The sequence below is a fragment of the Lycorma delicatula genome, chromosome 2 (assembly GCF_047948215.1).
Source record: "Lycorma delicatula isolate Av1 chromosome 2, ASM4794821v1, whole genome shotgun sequence".
Classification (NCBI taxonomy): Eukaryota; Metazoa; Arthropoda; class Insecta; order Hemiptera; family Fulgoridae; genus Lycorma; species Lycorma delicatula.
In genome coordinates this window covers 151250730-151274034 of record NC_134456.1, presented here as the reverse complement: position 1 = coordinate 151274034, position 23305 = coordinate 151250730, and the positions used below count along the sequence as shown (strand labels likewise).

Genomic DNA, 23305 nt, shown 5'->3' with positions numbered 1-23305 from the left:
GTGGGTCGCCATTTAATTTTGGTTACAGTCGTGTAAGAGGTTGAGGAGATCCACGGGTTCTAAATTTCACAGTTTTATTCAAAGAATAAAATATTTTTTTACACAATTCTATATTAAGCACTGTAATGTTTCAGTTAATTTTCCTCGTAAATAGACGTCTGTCTAGAGCAAAGCTTTCGATAGAAGGTGAAGCCGGGAAAGTTATATTTTTACTAACATTAACTTTAATTTTGTGGTGGAGTGGTGGCGTCTCGGCTTTCCATCCGAGGTCCCGGGTTTGAATCCCGGTCAGACATGGCATTTTTCATACACTATAAAAATTTCATTTCCATAACCTTTTCACAAGCTTCAGTTTTATTTGGCGATATCATCAAAAACAACAAAAACAACTATTTTTTACTATTTTCTTTTCTTTAAAAATTTAGTATCTGTTTTTAATTTTAATTATTTTTCAAATTGAGTTTCTATTTAAAATTAAATTTGTTTGCTATTCAATATTTCAAATTAATTTCTGTCCACACAAAATAATATCGTTAGAGAATTTATTAAATCGGGGAGTTAATTTACTCTAAAATATTTTCTTTAATAGGAGTTACTGCACGAATATTGCTAAGTAGTATTTTAAAAGGAAGTAGGGTAAGACCATCTGATTCTTTTATAAAGTATAGCTCTCATTCTTTACTTACATCCTTAAACATTTTGTATATACTAGCTCCCCGTCGCAGTTTTGTCTGCGCGCTATATGGATACTTGCGTTCCATAGCGGTCAATTTTTTTATTTTAGGTTTTTTTAGTCAAGTAACCGGAGGTAGGAGCAGCCAGTCACTCGTATAGTAACGGTGGCAGTGGCTGTGTTGGTTGAGCCACAGCGTCATATACCTTCGCACCCCTTAAAAAACGGAAATTAAAAATAAACCTGAAAATGGTTTATAAATATTTGTCTGAAGAGTGTTTGCAAGCCCAAATCTACTGAATATCTCGTTTATTATAGCCGGGTTTGGGAAAATTTACAATCATTTATATATATATTTTTCGAGATGAAATATATCCCAAAACCTTTTCAGTTATGCAAAAAAACATAGGTAAAAATTTAGTAGCGATAGATGTGGTAGTTTTTTTTTGTTTATCCCGAACAAAAAACTCTCTTCCCCTTTACGTAATTGTAGAGATATATACGTTACATAATGTAACATGTATATTAATGTGACTTTGATTACAAAGAAAAAAATATTTTTCACTTCTCTCCCCCACCTGTTTGATGTGTCTGAGTAAGATCAAACACTATCAGAATATATCTTGCAAAAAAAGTATTAAATTTTGTAAGGTGTATGTTATATCTTATTAATTTAAGTAGTTACAATTATATATTAAAGTACTTTTATGTATGTTACACGTAGAAAAACTAAAATGTATATTATTCTTTTGAATGGCTAATTTTATGATTACATAATAATATAATATTGGATAATTTTTTTATTATATTTCATTAGTAGCTATCTGGAATTGTTGCTATACTATTTAACGTATTATTTCATTATATATAAATTTTAATTTTATTATTTAAGCTGATTCTTTCTCGGGTTTGTCTGATTATCTATTTAAGAGATTAATTTTTAAATTATTTAAAAAAAGACTTATTTACAATACAGATTTTGACTATTTTAATTGTTTTGTTGTGCATTTATTTATTCATCAAAGTTAGTTATGTTAAAAAATTAAGGAATATAACAGCTTAGCCAAGAATAAAGTGATATGAAGAATTTGTTTAATTTAAAAATTAAAATGTTCTTTCTTTATTAAGACAAATGTCCTTTTTATTAAGCATATACGGTTGCTTTCTAGCGAACGCTTGTGTCGTGCAACTTCCAATTGTTGTAAAACATATCCACAACGATGTATTCTGTTGTATATTAAGATTAATTTCTTAAATAGACGTATTATTAAATAAAATAGTGTAATTTTGTTAAAATTATGTAACAATATAATGTAAATTAAATAAAATTATTAGCAAACATATTATTATACGAAAATAATAAGCATGATTTTATAAATAAATTAATAAAGATTTAATTTTTTATAGATTAACGTTATTTTGAAATCATTTATTTTATTTATAAATATTTAGGCCGGTAGAATTTTAATATTTGAGAAAGCAATTGTGTTTATTACTGTAAACCATTTTATATAATTTCTAAGTCGTGTCCGTAAATTGGAGCCGTGATTAAGAAAAACAAGTGTCCTATGCTCGGAATATTAAACGAAATGAGAAACAATTGTTTATTTAATTTTTATATTGAGACAAGTATACTAAGCCCCTCGTATTTAGATGATATTCATTCATACGATAAGACACATTCACTTAGAGTAGCATTATAATGAATTTCATAACTCTCATAGTAAGTGTATCAATAATATAATGGTGGGGTTTAAATAGCCATAATTTTGGAACACAAAATTATAGAAAAAAGAAGTGTACATTAAAATGAAAAAAAAAAAATTATCAAGAATCTTATCTGTTCAGCATATGCGTTCTTATAGTTGCACTACAGATGTCAAAATGATTTATCTCTTATATACCATATACGACCATATATACCATATACGACGGAGAACCGGAGGTTCTCCGTCGTATATGGTAATCCCCGTCATATCCCCGGAGAACCTCCGTCGTATATGTCCGGTTCTCCGTCGTTTCGTAGACGAAACGGTGTACAATGATCTGTTTTTTTAGACGGTACAAATTTGGACAAAGAACACCACTGTTTTTACATAATCACATAATTAAAATAGGGGTAAGATCTGGAGACTGAAGGCTATTCGCACTTCTCGACGACTCGTCTTCGAGGAAATATTTAGTACTCGCGCACGAATGTGCCGAAAAGTGGAGAAGCTGCACTCTCTCTCCTAATGCTATCTCCTCCCTGATAATCGTATCAGCATTAGGAAGAGCGCCCGAACGCTATTCCTAAGCTGAATCTCGGTGAAAATCAGTTACCGAAGCGTTTGGTTACAACCTGAAATCCTCCGTTCCATACATCTCTGTCCACATTATCACAGAGTTGTCGTCAGCTACCTCTTTTTGCAGCAGCAACGGTCAATCTATATTTCCGCCTTAGTTCTCAGAGCTTGGACGCCGCCTCGCATATAAGCCGTTCGTTTCCACCACAGTTAACTTTCTGCAGTCTCCGGTGTCCCGCCCAACATAGTTCAGAAAGTTCTGATGATCATCAGCAAACTATCTTCTGGCCTGGCTTAAACTTAACAAAAACACCGACCCCATCACACTCCTCTGACTATGCAAGACGCTCATCGTGGGGTCTTGCGACCCACCAGTTTGGTGGCAATTATCTCCCTCAATTTACGGCAAACATCATCCGAAAACTGGAATGTATTTTCATCACTGAAAACAAACTCCTTATCGTGATCTAATCTCTCCATTATATTTAGCAAATTTTAATAATTTAATTTTGTCTTATGTGAAAATTTTATGTAATTCCAAAATTTTATAATTTAAGCAGTTGTTTTTGGAACACCTAACTCTACAAAACATTCCCGTATTGTTTCTTTAGGACTATGCAAATAATTTGTTCGCACAACTTCAATGTCATAGTCGTCCTGTATCTGAATACTTTAATAATCTGCCCGTTTCTCCGAGTCGTTTGTCCCATCGGCGAATGTTATTTTCTTGTGGTAGTTCTTCATTGAACACACAATATTATTCACGTTTATCAAGTGTAATCGAAACAAAATTAAAAAGAAAACTTATTGAACCTTCTTCCTAATCACTGTGATTCCAACTTCAGGACAGTCAATGGCTTTTGGAACACAGAGCATATCAGCTCATATTAGAGCTGGTTTATAGACCGAAAACTTGGACAGTTTATTTTCATGTTGAGGTACACTTAATGTCTTTGTCATTTTTTTTCCGAAACTGTAATTGTTTTGAAATTACAGGCGGACAACATGAAACAATGAGGAATTTTTCTGTAAAGGAGTTGGTGATGTTTTACGAGCTGCGTTTCAGTTCGATGATATTAGGCCTTCTATTTTTACACGTAACAAACTTACATTTATGTTTAACTGATGTTCCGAAAATAGTTTATTATTATAATATTTTTTAATATGTCAAACCCACTGAAATTTAGGTATATTAAAAAAAAAGAATAATTTTTAAAATATTTTTCGTTATTGAGGGCAATTTATTATTATTCTTTATTCTTCATTTCTTCTTCTTGTTCATTGAATCTGCCTGTCTTTCGATATATTTAAGAGAATGTCCTCCATTTGCCTTGCTTCTGAGTTTCTTCCATTTCTAATATCTATAAACATCCCAATATTTCTTCTTCCTCTTGTCTTCTTCTTTCTACTTATACCTGTTTGATTTTTATCGATTCCATTTTCTACGTAGTGCAGTGCGTTCATTAAGTCATGGAACCTAAAACGATCCTGCATTTGTAAGTTTATTGTTTCAGGTGATGCGATATTATTTTGTTGAAACTGTACTACACAGTCAAAACACATAGGTGATGTGACTCGTCGCTCCTCCGTTTTCTGTGTTACTAGTATCACAGCAGTACAATAAGCATGAAGTTTTCACAAGCTCAGCATCTATTTAATATTGGATATTATTTAATCACTCGATATTATTTTGAATTCAGGAATATTTTTAAGTAATTTTCCAAATAGTGTTGTATGAAGTAAATTAATTGTTTTTCGATCGGTGTATAGATTTCGTGAAAAAAGAATATGTACCCGATCGTAAACGTAGTCGTCCGTCAATATTCAATAAAGTCAGTTTACATGACACTCATTTGTCGATTTATCCTTTAGGAAACTCACTCGTTAAACTTTCTCAGCAGACTGGAATTTTGGCGGGGGTTGTTCACAAGACTATAGAAAAACTCGTTACGCCCATATAGAATTTGAGTAGTGCAATAATTCTGAGGTCCTGACGTTAATAGACCACTTCAACAGGAGGTTCATTCGAAGTAAATGTTTTAGACGATGGTTTTTATTCAAATGAAGTGTGCGGTTCCCCACTGGGTTAGTCTAGTGGTGAACGCGTCTTCGCAAATCAGCTGATTTCGAAGTCGAGAGTTCTAAGGTTCAAATCCTAGTAAAGGCAGTTACTTTTATACGGATTTGAATACTAGGTCGTGGATACCGGTATTCTTTTGTGATTGGGTTTCAATTAACCACACATCTCAGGAATGTTCGATCTGAGACTTTATGTGAAAATGAAGATTACTAGTTTTGATACTTCATTTACACTTATTCATATCATCTTCATTCATTCTCTGAAGTAATACCTTAACGCGGTTCCGGAGGCTAAACATTGAAAGAAACGATATATGAACAGGAGTTCATTCTGAATAGAAAGAATATATGAACGGGATACAAATAATAGAGCCGGGAGTTCTTAAGAATCCTCTATTTAACATTAAAGGTTACATTCTCAAAACGTGGTTTGCGGTATCGCGACGAAACGTGGTCAGACCCATTTCTTCATAGACACGTTAATTGTAGAACTTTATTTGGAAATTATTACAAATTTCGTAGCCTTGCTTGAAGCCAAAGAACAAACTACTGGTTTCCAGGAGGATGGTGTTTCATACCACACTGCGGATTCGATTATGGAATTGTTACATGAATTTTTCGATTATGTGTAATTGTTTGATGACGAGTACTATGGTCTCTCTGAATCTTTAGTAGTAGATTGTTTGTATGGTATCGTCTGAAAGATATATTTTTCACGATAAACCCGCAAATGTTTGATGAATAAAACGAAAATATCGAAGAAAGCATCTTTAACATCATGTAGCAATTCTAAAAAAAGTTGTACTGAACATGAAGGAAACGATTTGACGCCTGCATCAACGTTCAAAATCCATTTTGAACGTGACATTCAGGTACAAAAAAATTTAAGTATAATTTATTTGTAAGATTTTATGAACATTTTGTATATACAGTAGTCTTAATCTTGATGGATTTCTTTTCCTTAAATTCTTTACCAAATTCTGTTCTCTCATATTCTTCTCAATAATTAATTTTTTTCTTATATTACTTTTCATGTTTGGATATAGATATATCCTCTAAACAATTGATTCCCAAACTGTGTGCCGCGGCCTCTTCACGGAAGCGCCGCGAAATACTGTAAAAGCTTCATAATTAATTGAACCAAGACATTTATAGTTATTAATTTAATGTTAATAAAGTAAAAAAATAATGAAGAAATACGACTTTATTATTTTTTTATCTATTATTTACGAGTAGTCGTACTTTTTCTTAGGGTAGGACGCCATAGAAAAATTTTAATTGAAAAAGGGCGCCGCGACTCGGAAAAGTTTGGGAACCACTACTCTAAACAGTAACAGGAAACCTCTTCTTTTCAGCTAATAAAAAATATTTTTTATTTTCACTTCTCAAAAAGTAATTTTGAACGAATAAACAAATACAGGTAACGATAAGATAAAAATATTACGATTTACGGGCGTAGAAAAATAATTTTTAATAAGCGTAATCTTTTATAGATGCTCTATATTTTATTATGTTTTCTAAATCTATGAATGAGAAAAAAGTTGATAAAAAAAATTAATATATCACTTAATGTTAGGATAATTTTTTTCTGAAGGGATAACAATAACAGAGGTAGATCTAAATAAATAATATCGTAGTAGTATTTTAAATTAATTTTCTCTTTATAATTTATTTATTTTTAGTTCCTTGTGAATATAGTTAAAAAGTAATGGTAATATATATGATAAATGACTAGGATATTTTTAACATTGAAATGCGTTTGCATGGTGTATGTAGGTGTGTATATTTTCTCTATATGATTTACTGGTACATGCGATGAAAATGAAAAGTGTTTCGTAGTTTAATGTCACGAGTAACAGTGACTGTGGGTATATGTATATATATATTACATTTTTTTTTAGCTATAGTTAAGATTTGTTAACATACAAGCAATTTATATAGTACGTATTATTTGTTTGTCTGTGTGTGTGTGCGCGCGCGCATGTACGTACAGTAGAGCAGCGTTATTGATGATTAATGTTCTTTCAACAGTTCCGCTTCTTTTATTTTCAACAATGTGAAGTGAACAAGGCAGCAGCTCCAGTTAGACAAGTGGGGCAGGCGCTTAGAGCGGAGGGGGAGATTCCTCTTACTGTGTAATAGATCTAACAATATATTCTTTAACAGTCTGATGTCTACCAGCTCCCTTTTGTGTGTGTGTGTGTATATATATATATAAATGTATTTATAAAACTCCTTACAAGAAATACTAAATCAGAGGATTTATATTGGGAAATTTTTTTTTCGATAAGAAACTAGATATTTTTTGGTTTGTAAATTTCATATTTTGATAGATAAAATGTATTTAATACAAAGTTGAGTTTGCGTCATTCGCGAATTTTAATTTTAACGTTTCCATTTGACAAATGGAAACGTTAATTTTTAATAGTTTTCTCGATCTTCCCAGTGAGTAATAGAATCATTCGTATTACTCTTGTGATTTTATTTATGGGGGCTAAATAATTAATTCATGAATCCCTACATATCTAAACACGTTACCACCTGTTTACCCAAATCAGTTAACCAGATTAATTCGTACGATATTCTTGGATGTCTTCAAGAATCTAGTTCAGCTTTCTTAATTTGAAGCCCGTATACAGTTGCGTTCATTATTCCTGCAATGAGTATATAAATTGTTATATCTATGAAATATCAGGCCAGAATGTATTGTTAATTAAAACCCAGCTTAGATTGATAACTGGTGATAATGTTTGAGGAAGTGTTAACGTTGAAATATAAGTGGTATAGCCAGGCCTTGAACTGTCGACCTTCAAAACGGGAAGTTAATCGCTATTCAGTTATAACTATGTCTGGTTAATTTATCGTCAATTTTCCTGTTATGATTGATTTTTAAAAGATTATACGACTACAAAAAGTAGATTATCAATTATCAATCGACTATATAAAATGGCAATTGAATGTGATTCATCCAATACGATATTGTGAAACTGTCCCCTGAGTAATTATGAACACAAGCAATGTGCTCATAATGACCATAGTTAAACAAAAAAAAAACAAAAAAAAATTAAATAAATACAGATCTTATATTTATTGTACGCATATCAGGGTAATTAATTAAGGCCACTGCTCTGGGGATAAAACGGTTTATTATTATTATTTTCGATTGGAGTCTCTTGGATCACGCAAAGCTAATACGATTCAATTTCCTGCGTTAAATGCGGCTCTCATTTTTCTTCGACGGATTCTCTTTCTTTCTTCTGTCCACTTGGTTCCTGGTCTCTTCGGGACTTCATTCTTTGTACTTCCTATTTACCAGTCTTTTGTCTACAATTTTCTGTCTAAAATTTCCGAATAATTTATCTGAGTTTTTTCTAAGTCTTTTGATTACCGTGTTGTAGTGCCTGATTTCTGTGTTCAATTATTTATAAGCGATTTTTATTGTAGATTTTTTGGGGTTTTTCCGTAGGCTCTCTTGTGCTTTTGTAGGCGAATATTCTGTACTGTTTTCTGTCCTCCTGTAAGTTCAAGGATATCGCAAAGACATTTGAAGCATGGGACTCTTCCAATTCGTCCGTATTTTGTAATTAATAATTGGACGTCAACTTTCGAGGAGATTAACTCGGTTTTTGGGAAGGAATTTGTAAGCGACTTTTTCAGCACATTCGTAGGTGATTTTTATTTGTTTGATTGCCATGAGCTCATTGCCTGCTAGAACGACTAGATCGTCTGCGAAAGCTAGGTATGAAATTTTGATGTTATCTTTAGGTCGACCATGTTGTATAGGTTTCCAGTAGTTTTGATTTTTCAATCATTTTTCCTATCCTCGGATGACTTTGTCCAGAACAAGGTTGAAGAGAAAAAGGACATCGCCTTATCAGACGCCGGTATTTATCAAAAAGAGTTCGAATATTTTGCCCATGATTTTCACTTGGGGAAGTGTCAGCAAGTGTTTGTTTGATGAAGTTCAGCGTTTTAAAAAATGAAGATATTAAATTGATTTTTGGCGTGTGCAATCTTCATGTGAATATCCAAAAATTAATTTTTAGATTTTTTTTTAAATTCTACCTTGGAAAGGGTGAAGAAATGTAAAAATTTCAAAAAATAATTACAAATTTTCCCGATACAGACTATATTAAACGAAATATTCACTCTATTTGAGCTTGCAAATACTCATCACATAAATATCTAAAAAGAATTTTCGAGTTTTCTGAATTTTAAAGGGATAAAAAAACAAATTATTTTTTATATTTTTGCCGTTTTATGATACCGCTGTTGATCCAAACTTACGAGTTTTGCTAAGGTTGTGATGGTAATTTATATTTGTAATTCTTATGAAGTCTAAAAACCAGTTAGTGGGTTCTGCACTGACCAAACTGCTGCTCTGAAGAAATTACATATACTGATACTTTTTATAAATTGAACAGGCTTTAATTTTTATTTATTATTATTCTCACTAACATGAGTTTAATGAATACAGGGGGATCAGAGGACAGTGCCCCCCTGGCTAGAAGGAAAAGGCGAGCGAAGAGAGCCCTGATCGGCTAAACATCACCTAACCGCCACGGCATACGCAAGTGGTTACTTGCGTATACGCTAGCGTATTTGCGTACTTATAGCTACGTAACCACATAGCGTATTTGCGTTACGCTATATGGTTTATAGTGCTGGGGAAGCGGCGACGGGTATGCTAGTATATATTTATACAACAGATATATTTCAGAAAGGGCCTGCAAAGGAAAATTTAATCACTCGTCTATTTATGAAAATTATTTAACGATAAAATTTTTTATTAAATTTCTAGTATCTCAAGAACTGTTTACTTAATTTAAATAAAACAACAAAATAAAATTCAGTTAATTTTCTTTAAATTAAATTCCACAAATCCTACAGGAATCATATAAACTAATGTAGTTAATTTTGAGAGTTGTCTATTATTGTTTTCCATCTTTTATTTAATGTTCTAATTTAAATGACTGATAATATATAACATATATATAAAATGTGTAGTAAGAGACGCAAACCAAAATTATTACACAAAAAATACATCATACCACTTGGTTTAAAGCTTTATGGCTCGTCTAATAATGACATTTTCAGGATAAAATTACGCCTAAAAGGTTTTCTAAAAAAATAATTTTAAATTTTCTTGAACTTTTCAACGTGTTTAATTTTAACGTTTAACTTTTTCAGCACGGTTTTAGGAAAAAAAATGTCTACTGACACAACCAATCATAGTTTTTAAATTAATTACGAAGATAACAAAAAGAATTAAATTTTCAGTTATTTTGGATCTACTCGAATGTGAAATATTCGATTGCTTTCACATTTTTTATTGAAAAGGTTTGAAGAAAATCTTAAAGGAACTGCTTAAATCGGTTAAAGTATTGTCTTACCAACTGTAAACCGTAAGTAGTTAACATATCATCGTTTGATAATAATACACGTAAAATTTAGGATCTCACTTCAATATGTAGAACGCGAAGTTTCTCAGGGAAGGTTCTCGTGTTCCCTTGATCTTTTATTGTTTATTAGTGACCTGCCTCAAAGTGTTGAGCTATTTATTATAACCCTTTTCACAGACAAAATAATTGTATCAATATTTGAAAATAATTATTTAAAATAAATGGAAAAATGATTATTCGTTGGATGAAATGTAACAATCTATTTTTAAATATAGATAAAACCTTTGCGTTTTGATTTTCATTGCTGATAGAGTAGATGGAATTTGGTTAATTGCGTTGATAGGGATTGTATTTCTAAAATCCAGGGGAAATTTCTGGGTGTATAAATGAAAACAAGTTCGAGTAGGATAATCAAATTGATTTCGTTTGTAGCAAAATCAAGCCGTACTGTTCGCTCTGAACGCCTTAATAAAACGCTAAACTTGTCAACATTATTAAATATTTATTATGCCTCCGTGTATGTGCTCGTGTAAAGTGTAATGTCATCTCTTAAATGTCGGTCAAAAGTCAGAACCGGATTTTAAAGTACAAAAACAGGCTGTCAGATCATTAACTAGTGCCCTTAAGTATGAATACATTTAGAAAACTAAATATTTTAACTTATCCTAGTGTTTTTATCTATGAATACGCAATTTTTTCTAAAAATATCTGTTAATTATTTAAAAAAAAAATATATATATATCTACCTTTACTAAACTAGACAACGGAGCTATTTTCTTATAACTCAGCAGAATACTTCAGCTTACGAGAAAGACCTATTAAGCTTCCGTTACCATTTTTAATAAACTGCCGAACTATATGAAAAAATTTCCTAAGTAATATATTTAAAATAGTATTAATAAATTCTCTTTTATGGAAAAATAATTATTATTTTGTTGAATTTTTAAGCAATATTAATTAAAAAAAAACTTCTTTCTTTCTTTTTGCTTCAGTCATTTGATAGGTTGATGCAGCTCTCCAAGATTCCCTATCTAGTGCTAGTCGTTTCATTTCGGTATACCTCCTACATCCTACATCCCTAACAATTTGTTCTACATATTCCAAACGTTGCCTGCCTACACAAGTTTTTCCTTCCTATATTTTTCCAAATGCTTCTTTCTTCATCTATTTGCCGCCAACAACTTTTCATTTGTCACTTTTTTCACCCGCCTGATTTTTAACGTTCTCCTATAGCACCGCATTTTAAAATCTTCTAATATTTTCTTCTCAGGTACTCCGATCGTCCAAGTTTGACTTCCATATAAAGCGACGCTCCAAACGTATACGTTCAAAAATATTTTTCTGATATTTTAATTAATTTTTGAGGTAAACAAATTATATTTCTGACTGAAGGCTCGTTTCGCCTGTGCTATTCGGCATTTTATATCGCTCCTGCTTCGTCCATCATTAGTAATTCTACTTCCCAAATAACAAAATTCTTCTACCTCCGTAATCTTTTCTCCTCCTATTTTCACATTCAGTGGTTCATCTTCGTTATTTCTACTACATTTCATTACTTTCGTTTTGTTCTTATTTACTTTCATGCAGTAGTAAAAAAAAAAATAAACAGATTTATCAGTAAAAATGTTTTCATAATTTATGTACGTTTAACGTTCATAAAAATGTGCTGAAAATAATTTTCAACAGCGGCTTCTGAATTTTGAATTATTTTGTTGTAATTCTTTTATTTAATGTATTTTCCTTAAAATTATTATTCCATGTGTTTGTATTTAAATAATGAATGTAGTCGTTAAAGACATCTATTTTTTTTAAATTTATAACGTATTCTTTATAATTTCTTAAATTGAACTGAACTAAATAATATATTTTTATGTTCCGGTGAAAATAGTGATTTATTTATTTATAAATATAAATAATATTTGTAAAATAATCATCCTTATCGGCCCCAGCGGTTTCTTCGTTTTAAACGAGCATTATTAAATTCAAATCAAACCTGAAAAACTGATATTGTGATTTAAAAGTAATAAATAAAGTTTTAATCCAATATATTGATTTCAATCACCGTAATGTTGTAAATGAAGTAATTAATTGGAACAACTACCATTTATGGAATATGGATTATTATATAGTGTATTTGTAGGAAATTTTTCACCGAGCATCGGTGGTTCAGTGGTAGAATGCTCGCCTGCCACGCGGGCGACCCGGGTTCGATTCCCGGCCGATGCATTTATTTTTTTATTTAAATTTTTGAATAATTAAATCTTTCTTACCATTTGCTTTATTCATTATGTTAATTATTTATTTTTATTATCTATTACAATATCCTTTGAGGAGTAGAGTTAATTATTAATCGATATGTTTTCTGTATATACAATATTTAGTATCGGACTATTTATTTGATTTATACCTAATACAAAACCAAAGTTCCGGTCTCCTTCGCGGAGTGGTGACGTCTCGACCTTTCATCCGGAGTACCCGGGTTCGAATCCCGGTCAGGCAGGACATTTTTCATACGCTACAAAAATTCCATTTTCATATTCTCACTGACAAGCCTCAGGCTTGTATATGGAATTAATTCCTCAGGCAAAAAGAAGTAATATCCTTATGAACTGGAATCATTTAATTAGTACAAGAATAGTCTTTAAGCTAAAAAACTACATAAATGAAAACGGAGCCTTCTCCCTCCCCTCGTTCTGGGGTTTGAATCAGATCAAACATCAACGGATAGTATCGTAATTATGTAAGGAGTATTACATTATGTGAAAAAATCTATTTACACTTGAGTAAAATTTTGCGTTATGGGGCACATGAGGTTCGTATCTCCTTTCCCCTAGACCGATTTTAATGAAAATTAGATAGCATTAACGCTCTGTATACAGAAATCAACATGTCACATTTCATCCAATTCGGTCGATACAGTTTAGAGGTGTTACATATAAAACAGACCAACATTCATTCATAGATACATCGTACGTGCATACATGTTCTAAAATGTTTAATGATAAAATTGTGTTTTTTTTTTTTTTTTTAAAGGGGGGTCATGAACATCAAGATCTACAAAAAAACCGGACGTACAATATTTGTTCGAATTAGGATACTTTCACTTATATTATACGCTACACGTCCTTATTGAAAGGATCCAGTAACCCCCACCATGACATTAATCACCAGCTACAAAATTCATTATTGCCCATCTATATCTATTATTGGGTACCCTGTTATGTTTTTTTTATAAATAAATCAATAAATATTAAAACTTTCGATGTTTTTCTAATCATGCAGTACATAATGGTAATAACTAAACGAGTGATCCTCGATTTTGCTGAATAAAGGGTTCAAAGGCTAAAAAGTATATATTAATAATGATAATTAAAAAAAAAATAGAAATAACAATAAGCAAGTCAAAATTAAACTGGAAGATAAGTTTCAAGAAAAAAAAATCCCTTTTGGCAAACCGAAAGGTAGAGGTAGATAGATGTTACCGGTGCTAAGTAGGGAATAAAAAAGATTGCCACCATAAAGTTAAGAAAAACTTCAAATTTACTCAATACGACAATGGTGCATGTGAAAAAATGTTTCACATGTTTATCATATGAAACCTTCTTACAATTCCAACATTTTGGTCATCCGTTGGCGTAAGGGTTGGTCATATCACAATTTCTTTCAGACAAAGGTGTTAGGTAATGTTTAGAGGACTAAGACCACTTTAAACCGATTCGATACTGTGCCTATTAAGTGAGGTATGATCCTTTTTGTCTTCAAAACCTAATTTTTTCAACCCCCTGGGCCGATGGTTGGTAATATAAAAAAAACTTTACTCAGATAAGTTTTAGGCCCTTATCCAAAGAATAGTAGGAACTTTAAATGAATTCGATATTTTACTTAATAAAAAAGATATAGCGACATTTTGTTTTTTCGAAAAAGCCCCCCCCCCATTTCCAACCCCGTGGTCCGATTTTGGCTGTTGACGAACTCGACCGAGATTTTGAGTCCAGTTATTTTTAAGGAACAATGTGAAAATAATTGGCGCAAAATTAGGGGCAGTTATCGTGTCCACAAGAAAGTGAAATATATATATAAATGAACTTTTGAACTGACGGTGGTTTTGGGGTCTGGCGGATGTGAAACGCGAAGATATGTCGACATTTTTCGGAAGTCGAATCATGGTACGCATTACAATAGGTAGATTTCATAAGAAATCTACCTATATCTACCTTAATAGGTAGATTTCTTATGAAATCTACCTAATAAGTCCCTCAAGTGTCTTTATATAGTGGAAAAGTTTAGTAAAATGATAAAATGAATTTTTAACTTAATATTTCGCTATATTTGATAATTTTCTGCATTTCCCTCAAAAGCTATAAAAAAATAAAAACACTTATTTTTCATATCGAATATTATTTTTTAATCCGGGAATTTTAGATTTTAAATAATAATTAAAATTCATATGGTTACATCTGTTACATTAAAAAAAGCCGAAACGCATGAAATAATATTAAGGTAGTAAATACGTAATTATAATAAATACATAAAATTACAAAGTAAATATTTTATGTGTTTTAATTAATTGAAATATTTTTTTCTAAAATCCAATCTCATCCGGTAAATTATAAAAATTGTTTTATCAAAATAAACTGAACATCGTTGCGGATAAAAAATAGGCCATCCAAACAAAGTTATTTTAAATTTTATTTTTTCGCAGACTTTTTTTAGTCAAAAGTATTATTTTTTAATTTTCTACAAACAGTGTTTCAGTCTTAATTTTTCTTTTCAAAAGTTTTCTGTTTCCCTCTCCATAGGACCTCCATGGAGCTTAGGACATGACAGCCTCATAGAAACAAAATATCTTCCTTGAAACAAAATACAACATGACTTCCTTGTGCGCCTATTAAATTACTTATACCCATTTTTAAAAGGACATTAAATTTTATTTCATTAATAACTTCTGATAGTTTTTTATATATTTTTTTGTTGTTATTATTCAATTATTATTTATTGTAAAAATTTGTTTACAACCAGAGGTTATTAATTATTAATAAATCAATATATTTAAGATAAAAAAATAGAAAGTGAAGTCTTATTCCAACCGATGTACTTTCCTCTTGTAAGATCCAAATACTTCATTATTAATATTTTATTTTGCTATAATTCTGGAACCAATACAAATAAGTACCACTTATCATATATCGTTGAATAGCTCTGAATGAAGGTTCATTACTGCAGTTAAGAGAAAGTCCAAAATTTTTTTTTGATTTTAGGCTTTTTGGACACTTCTGGTTCAGTCGATTGTAATTAAAAGAGGAGTTTCACAACTAGATGTTACAACAGCCCTCAATCCAAAATTTCAACATCCTACGGCTAACTGTTTTTGACTTATGCGAGATACATACGTACGTACAGACGTCACGCCGAAACTACTCAAAATAGATTCAGGGATGATCAAAATGCATATTTCCGTTGAAATCTGAAAACCGAATTTTTTCGCGATCTTAATAATTCCTTTACTTCGTACAAGGAAGTAAAAAGACAGATCGATTCGGAGTGGCTAATCACTCCAAAATAAATCCGAATCGATAATTATTAACTTATTTTTTTTGAATTTGAACAGCTGTCTAACAATACATAATCATCTGTTTTTAATCATTTTTATCAGCTATTTTGTAATAAGTAAAATGGTGGTTTATCTGAAATTGATGATTTTATTTGAAAGCCGCCATTTTGTTTCTACAAAAACTGAAAAGTTAAGATTTTTACAATCTTCGTTTAGAACCGGTGGGGAATACGCGCGTGATACTAAATCAAAAGTGTATACCTCTTGGGGGAACACGTTGTATATATTATGGGTATTTATTAATATGTTTCGTGTGTTATGAAATTTAAAATTTTTGGAGAAAAAGATTGTTAAAGTACTTAAAGATGGCTATGTAATGAAATAAAATATATTAATTTGAAATATATATGAGGGATAACTGTTAAGTAAAGACCGCTGGGAAATTTTTCTCCTTAAGGTAAGCGAACCTGTGTCGTTCATGGCCATGTTAGTAATGTACACACTGCGTTGTTGTCTGTTGTTGTATCTTTGATTATGTGTGAGTTATTACGTTATAAAATGAATAGGAAAATCGGTGTTGCCGCCGACTGTGAAATACGTGGATTCATACATTTTTTAAAACGTCAAAACGTTATGCCGGCTGAAATTCATAGGTAATAGGTTGCTGTGTACGGTGATAATGTATGGATGAAAAAACGTCCGAAAATGGTGTGAAAGGTTTAGAAATAACAGAATTAAAGTGCATGATGAAGAACCTTGATAATTACCGAGGACTTGTTGAAACGCGTCGATGATGAAATCAGAAATGATCGTCGCTCAACGATTTCCGACCTGGCTCTTCTTTTTCCTGATGTTTCAAGAGCTATTATCGGTCGCATTGTTCATAACCATTTAGGCTTCAGAAAGGTTTGTGTACGTCGGGTGCCGCACGTTGTAACGGAACGTCACAAAAAATCCGAATGGAATCTGCTTTGGAATTTTTGATACACAGAAAAAGGTGGTGAGTTCCTTAATTCAATTTTTATCGGCGATGAAACAAGGATTTAGTATTACACGGCAGAGAGAAAACGGCAGTCAATGGCGTTATCCTTAATCACCAACTACACCAACAAAGGTCAAGCCACAGCTATTTAGACGCAACTGATGGCCACAGTCTTTTGGGATCGGTTTGGCATACTGCTGATTGATTTCATGCCACGTGGAACGACTAAAATGCAGAAGCCTATTGCGAAACTCTACGTAAGTTACGGCGTGCCATTCAAAATCGGCGACGTGGGCGGCTGACCGACAGCGTCGTTCTGCTGCATGATACACATCTTGATGCACGTTCACATCTTGCGGGTCCGACACGTGATTTACTGAGAACATTTGGATGTGACATTTACGGTCACCCACCATATAGTCCGGACTAAGTTCCTTCTGATTTCTTGTTCAGGAAATTGAAAGAATTTTTCAGCGGTAAGCAATCGCGGGTGACGATGAACTTAAAAATGCTGTTAATCAGTGGTGAAATGGACTGACGGGAGAAGAATACGACGAGGGTATATTGAAGCTGGTGTATCGCTACGATAAATTTCTTAATTCATGTGGTGATTATATAGAGAAATAGTATAAGGCATGCAGTTTAAGAAAAATAAGAAACATTTATAAAGTTTTGGGAATAAATATTTTTACAGTAAAACGGTCTTTACTTTAGAGATAACCTCTCGTTTATACGAATTTATGAATTTCAGCGGGGACTGTAGCTACATTATGGTTGTATTGCTTTTGAATATTGATTCAGTTGAATTCAGTGTTTTGTTTGTTTTTGACAGTTTTTATTAATTGGTGGATACTTAAAAAAGTTGTACAAGCGTATACCCTAATGTTGTCATAAGGCGTGGTTAGGGGGAGCTCAATATTATAGCAGTGTGGGAACGAGAAAAATTTAGAATAAGCGGATAGTGTTTTACTATTAGTATACATTGGTCAGGTCATAGAGAAGCTACTGGAACGTATAAAATGTACCACAACAACAGATACTACATTGGCGAGTCCCGAGGAGAAAAACTCAAAAGATAAAAAAAAAATGAAATAAAATAGTATGCAAATCCAGAGGGAAAATGAAATGAATAGAACAGAGAATGTAACACGCAACAAAGGGGAGTTCAAAGCAGGTGGGCAATAAAAAGCACCTGATAACGCCTTTGTGTCTGATAACTGCATTTTTATACCTTTTCACAGTATCGAATTTTACAATCCTGAACAGACTATAAGTGCTATAGAAGCAAACTGTGACGCTTGTGAACCAAAATCCGAAATACCAAAGTGCTGATATAAACTGCTGTACTATACAACAAACACGCAATTTTGCTACGTTCGTTTTACCCCATATACTTCACCTTAAACTCAAAATAATTTTCATTTTTTTATGAAATTTGTTTTCGTTCATTTTACAAAAAACGTATTTGTTTCTGTTTATTTTTCAGTGTAATTTCCCGAAAAAATAATCCTTTTCAATTAAAAATTTGAAGCTTTTAACCGTGAGGAATTATAAACTAAATTATCAGTTCAAATTAAATCCACACAAAAAATTAATTTTAATAACTTAAAATTTAAAAAAAAATAAAAATACTTTTTTTGTCTTCAGTCATTTGACTGGTTTGATGCAGCTCTTCAACATTCCCTATCTAGTGCTAGTCGTTTCATTTCGGTATACCCCCTACATCCTACATCCCTAACAATTTGTTTTACATATTCCAAACGTGGCCTGCCTACACAATTTTTTCCTACTACCTGTCCTTCCAATATTACAGCGACTTTAGCGACCAGGATGCCTTAGTATGTGGCCCATATGTCTGTCTCTTCTTTTAGCTATATTTTTCCAAATGCTTCTTTCTTCATCTATTTGCCGCAACACCTCTTCATTTGTCACTTTATCCACCCATCTGATTTTTAACATTCTCCTGTAGCACACAATTTCAAAAGCTTCTAATCTTTTCTTCTCAGATACTCCGATCGTCCAAGTTTCACTTCCATGTAAAGCGACACTCCAAACATATACTTTCAAAAATCTTTTCCTGATATTTAAATTAATTTTTGATGTAAACAAATTATATTTCTTACTGAAGGTTCGTTTCGCTTGTGCTATTCGGCATTTTATATCGCTCCTGCTTCCTCCATCTTTAGTAATTCTACTTCCCAAATAACAAAATTCTTCTACCTCCATAATCTTTTCTTCTCCTCTTTTCACATTCAGTGGTTCATCTTCGTTATTTCTACTTCATTTCATTACTTTTGTTTTATTCTTGTTTATTTTCATGCGATAGTTCTTGCGTAGGACTTCATCTATGCCGTTCATTGTTTCTTCTAAATCCTTTTTACTCTCGGCTAGAATTACTATATCAACAGCAAATCGTAGCATCTTTAAAATACTTATACAATTAATTAACAATTATAATACTTTGTGTATTATATTGTGTCCTAGCCGTAATAATTACACGCGATTTAAAATTAATCAAAGAAGTTAAACCTGAAAATACTACGTTAAATTTTTTAAGAATAGCAAGCATAACATGCCAGGCTTACTAGGACGAGTGAAGTTTTTACCATTATCTTTATTTTATTTTTACATGTAATCATGCCTACCAAAATTCAGATGTTAATCACTTTCATTCTGTTCACCATACGGAATGACTGTAATGAAAATTATTAATTTCAGAGAAACCAGTTGTGAATACTGCTTTTAGTACCTCAGGTGGTTTACATGCATCATAAAAATACGAATGATTGGAATATACTGTGTAAATCAACAAAATTAACATTGTAACCACTCCGCCCTGATCTCCATGGTGGAATGGTAGTATGTTTGGCGCGATCGTTGGAATCCCTCGACCTTCTTTGTTGGATCTTGAACCAGGTGATCATTGTTGGGTGAATGTTCATTCCAGCGTTTTCGCCACTTGGAGGCTACGTCAACAGAATTGATACTTTCTAAATCAGCTCAGGAAGGTTTGCGTGACCTCAGCCGAGTTGTTGGCATCATACAAGGGGGAGGTCTTATGAGAAGTGATCCTCTTGATCAAGTCTACCTTAGCCGCTTTCCTACTTAGATCTTGCGGAGCAATATTAGCCAGGACAGGCAACCTCTGAATGTGAGTAGATCTACGAGTACCAGTGATAACCCTCATGGCTTCATCAAGTTGTACATCAATCTTTGTTGTGTGGGTGCTGTTTTTCCACACAGGGCGCAATATTCACTAGCCGAATACACAAGAGCGAATGCAGCAGAACGTAGAGTATTGGCGTAAGTGCTTCTGGTAATCTTGCGAAGTAGATTTACTCCTGAGCCATGCTTCTTAGATAACTTGATGCACTGTTGTTTGAACGTCAAGGACCGATCCAGAATGATTCCCAGATATATTGAATTGTAATTATGGGGCACTTCGATTCCATCGAAAGTCACATGTAGCTTCCTTAGGGCTTCTTTGACATATTTTACAGTTACAGACCACCAGGGGGCGCTGCAGTAGATATATTTCTCTAAAATGGCTGGGCCGAGTTTGATGCGATTTTTTCCATAACCTAACTTAAGTATCATGTCAGAGCAGGTTCTTAGACATGTTTTACGGTTATAGGCCACCAGAGGCGCTGCAGTGGATGTGTTTCTCTAGAACGGCCGGTCCGATTTTGATGCGGTTTTTGCATTACCTAACATAAGTATCACTTCAGAGCAGGTGCTTAGATTAGTTTTACGGTTATAAGCCGCCATGGGGCGCTGCAGTAGATATGTTTCTTCAAAACGGCTTCGTGGGTTTTAACAATTTTTAATTTTGTTACTTGTTTATTTTATTTTAATTTGTAACAGTAAAATCTGGTAAAGAATTGCGTAATTAATAAGAAAATAAAAATAGGCTTATTATCGCTCACCCAAAAATGAAGTGATAAAATATATAAAAAATGGCATACTAATTTAATGGAGTCATCTAACTGGCACAAGATATAAAAAAATTAAAAGTTTTTTGCCCCCACCTTTTTACAGGGATTAAATTAGATCAAACACCATCAGAAAGTGTCTTAACTACCTAGGGGGGATTAAATAATGGGAAAAAGTTATTTCTCATTGAACGAAATGCAAAGGTTCTGGGACTGGTAAAATCTGTATTTACCTCATTACCGTTTATGGCCAAAATTAAATGGCGTGAATACTTCGTATACAGAAATCATTGTATCAAATTGTCCATCTAATTTGTAAATATTAAGCAAAAAACTGGCCATAGTACTACATAAATCCTTCTGGAATTTTTCAGTAGTGAAATTGTGTTTTTCATTTAGAGCAGGAGGTTATGAAACTTCATTATCGTTTTTTTTTTTGTAAAGGTGGGGAATCCATTTTACAGATGCCGGGATCGCTAATAGGTTCCGCAAGATGTTGTTAAATGCGTATATGTACCTGCGCACTGCCGACTAAACCTATACACCTGGCTACCAGCTCTTTCTGGAATTGCTTAAAGAAGCATTACTTCTGGAAAGGGGGGTGATGCACCCACACACACATTCATGCACTACAATGCAATATATTACCGTCCAAACAATACATAGCAATAACGCATAGAAAAAGCGAGTAAATTAAAATAAATCTTTAAAAACTTTTTAACTTATTTTATTTTTCATCGAAATTTACATATTAAATATATATATATATATATATATATATATATATATATATATATATATATATATATATATTCAGAGTCAAAAGGTTATGGATTGGATTTAATTTATTTTTCAATAATTTTTTCACGTTAAGGGAACGAAATTTGTTTATTAAAAAAATAAATACAGCATACTGGTTAATTATCAACCATTTTTGATTTAATATTTATTTAATTTGAATGAATAAGAAATGTAGAGAAATACCATTTATTATACGAATTTGTATTAAAAAAATCCTTTAAAATTAATTACTGTGGAAAGGAGTAAGTACGGTACTTCGTAACATTAAATAACGTACAATTTAGCGTGGAATGCTGTTCATAAAACAATTCCCCGGCTTATTATTTTCTTGCTTGAGTACACTACCCCACTTAACACGATGTATTTAATCGCATTTTTATTTATAAATATCAAATTATGCTTGATGCACTGATAGTGTATCTTATAACCATTGTTACACACATTTTTTTCTTTTTAATCGCTTTGAACATACATTTCAGTTGTTTAATTTTTCAAATATTGTGTCCGTAAAATAATAGTGGGGTTTTAAGTGGTTGTAACTTCAGAATAAAGCACTGAAGAGAGATGAACAATAGGTTAAGTGAAAGAGAAACATTCAAAGTTTCTTATCTGTTCGGTAGATTTCGACGGGTGCTCTCTTAGTTCTCTGCAGACATCAAGACGATATTCCATCTCTTGCCATACATGGAAGATAACATCCGGCGTGATAGAAGAAATAGCTTCAGTGATCCTATCTTTTAAATAGTCCAAATTTCGAACTTGAACGGACTCCTTTTGTGTTTTTACATGACTTCATAGAAATCCATGGCGGTAAGTTCTGGAGACTGTGGGGGCCGGCAAAATGTGGAATAGCTTCGTCTAACTGGAAAATGGAATTCTCCGGTATTTGGGGCGCTGCATACCCTTCTGACATATCCAGGAAGATGTTCCCCGTTGTTGTTTTTTCATCAAAAAAGAAGGAGCCAATAACTTTGTCTTGTCCAATAACGCACCACATATATTCACAGTCAGGCTGATGTTCAATAACGGGATGTGGAGGTTCATTATCTCATACACGAACATTAAGCCATTGTAACTCATCCAGAAACATGAAACGTTGCTTTATCACTAAAAATGAATTTGTTTGAAAAATTATAATCCTGCTCTAACTTATCCAGAATATCTACGGTAAAATCAGATCGTTTCAGTTTGTCTTGCGGATAAAGTTGTTGTAACATTTGTCTATAACAAACAACTGTTCACAATTTAATTTGTGAACAGTTGTTTTAGGAATACCCAACTGTCTGGAAGACTTCCGCACGAATTTCTTCGGGGTGCGCAATAAACATTTTCGCATTACTTCAATAGTTTCATCAGACAATGATGACCGTCCTGGATAAATTTGCTTCAGTAGGCTGCCTGTTTCTTTGAGTTGTTTGTCCCATCCCTAATATTATTTTCATGCGGCGGGTCTTCATTGTACTCACGACATGACTTCATTGTGTTCACGTCTAACACTTGTATCTGACTCAAACGTAGCAAGCTACAACACCCTTTTTTGCTTTCCGAAGGTGAAAAACCGTTTCAAATTTACTCCCGACGACCAAGTAATACGTTATAT

General features: G+C 32.6%; 1 non-coding gene across 1 annotated transcript; it reads left to right on the top strand.

Moving 5' to 3' along the window:
- The first annotated feature begins 12594 nt into the window (after positions 1-12594).
- TRNAG-GCC (transfer RNA glycine (anticodon GCC)) lies at positions 12595-12665 on the top strand. Its single transcript has one exon. It is a non-coding gene; the product is annotated as a tRNA-Gly (tRNA).
- Positions 12666-23305: the final 10640 nt, after the last annotated feature.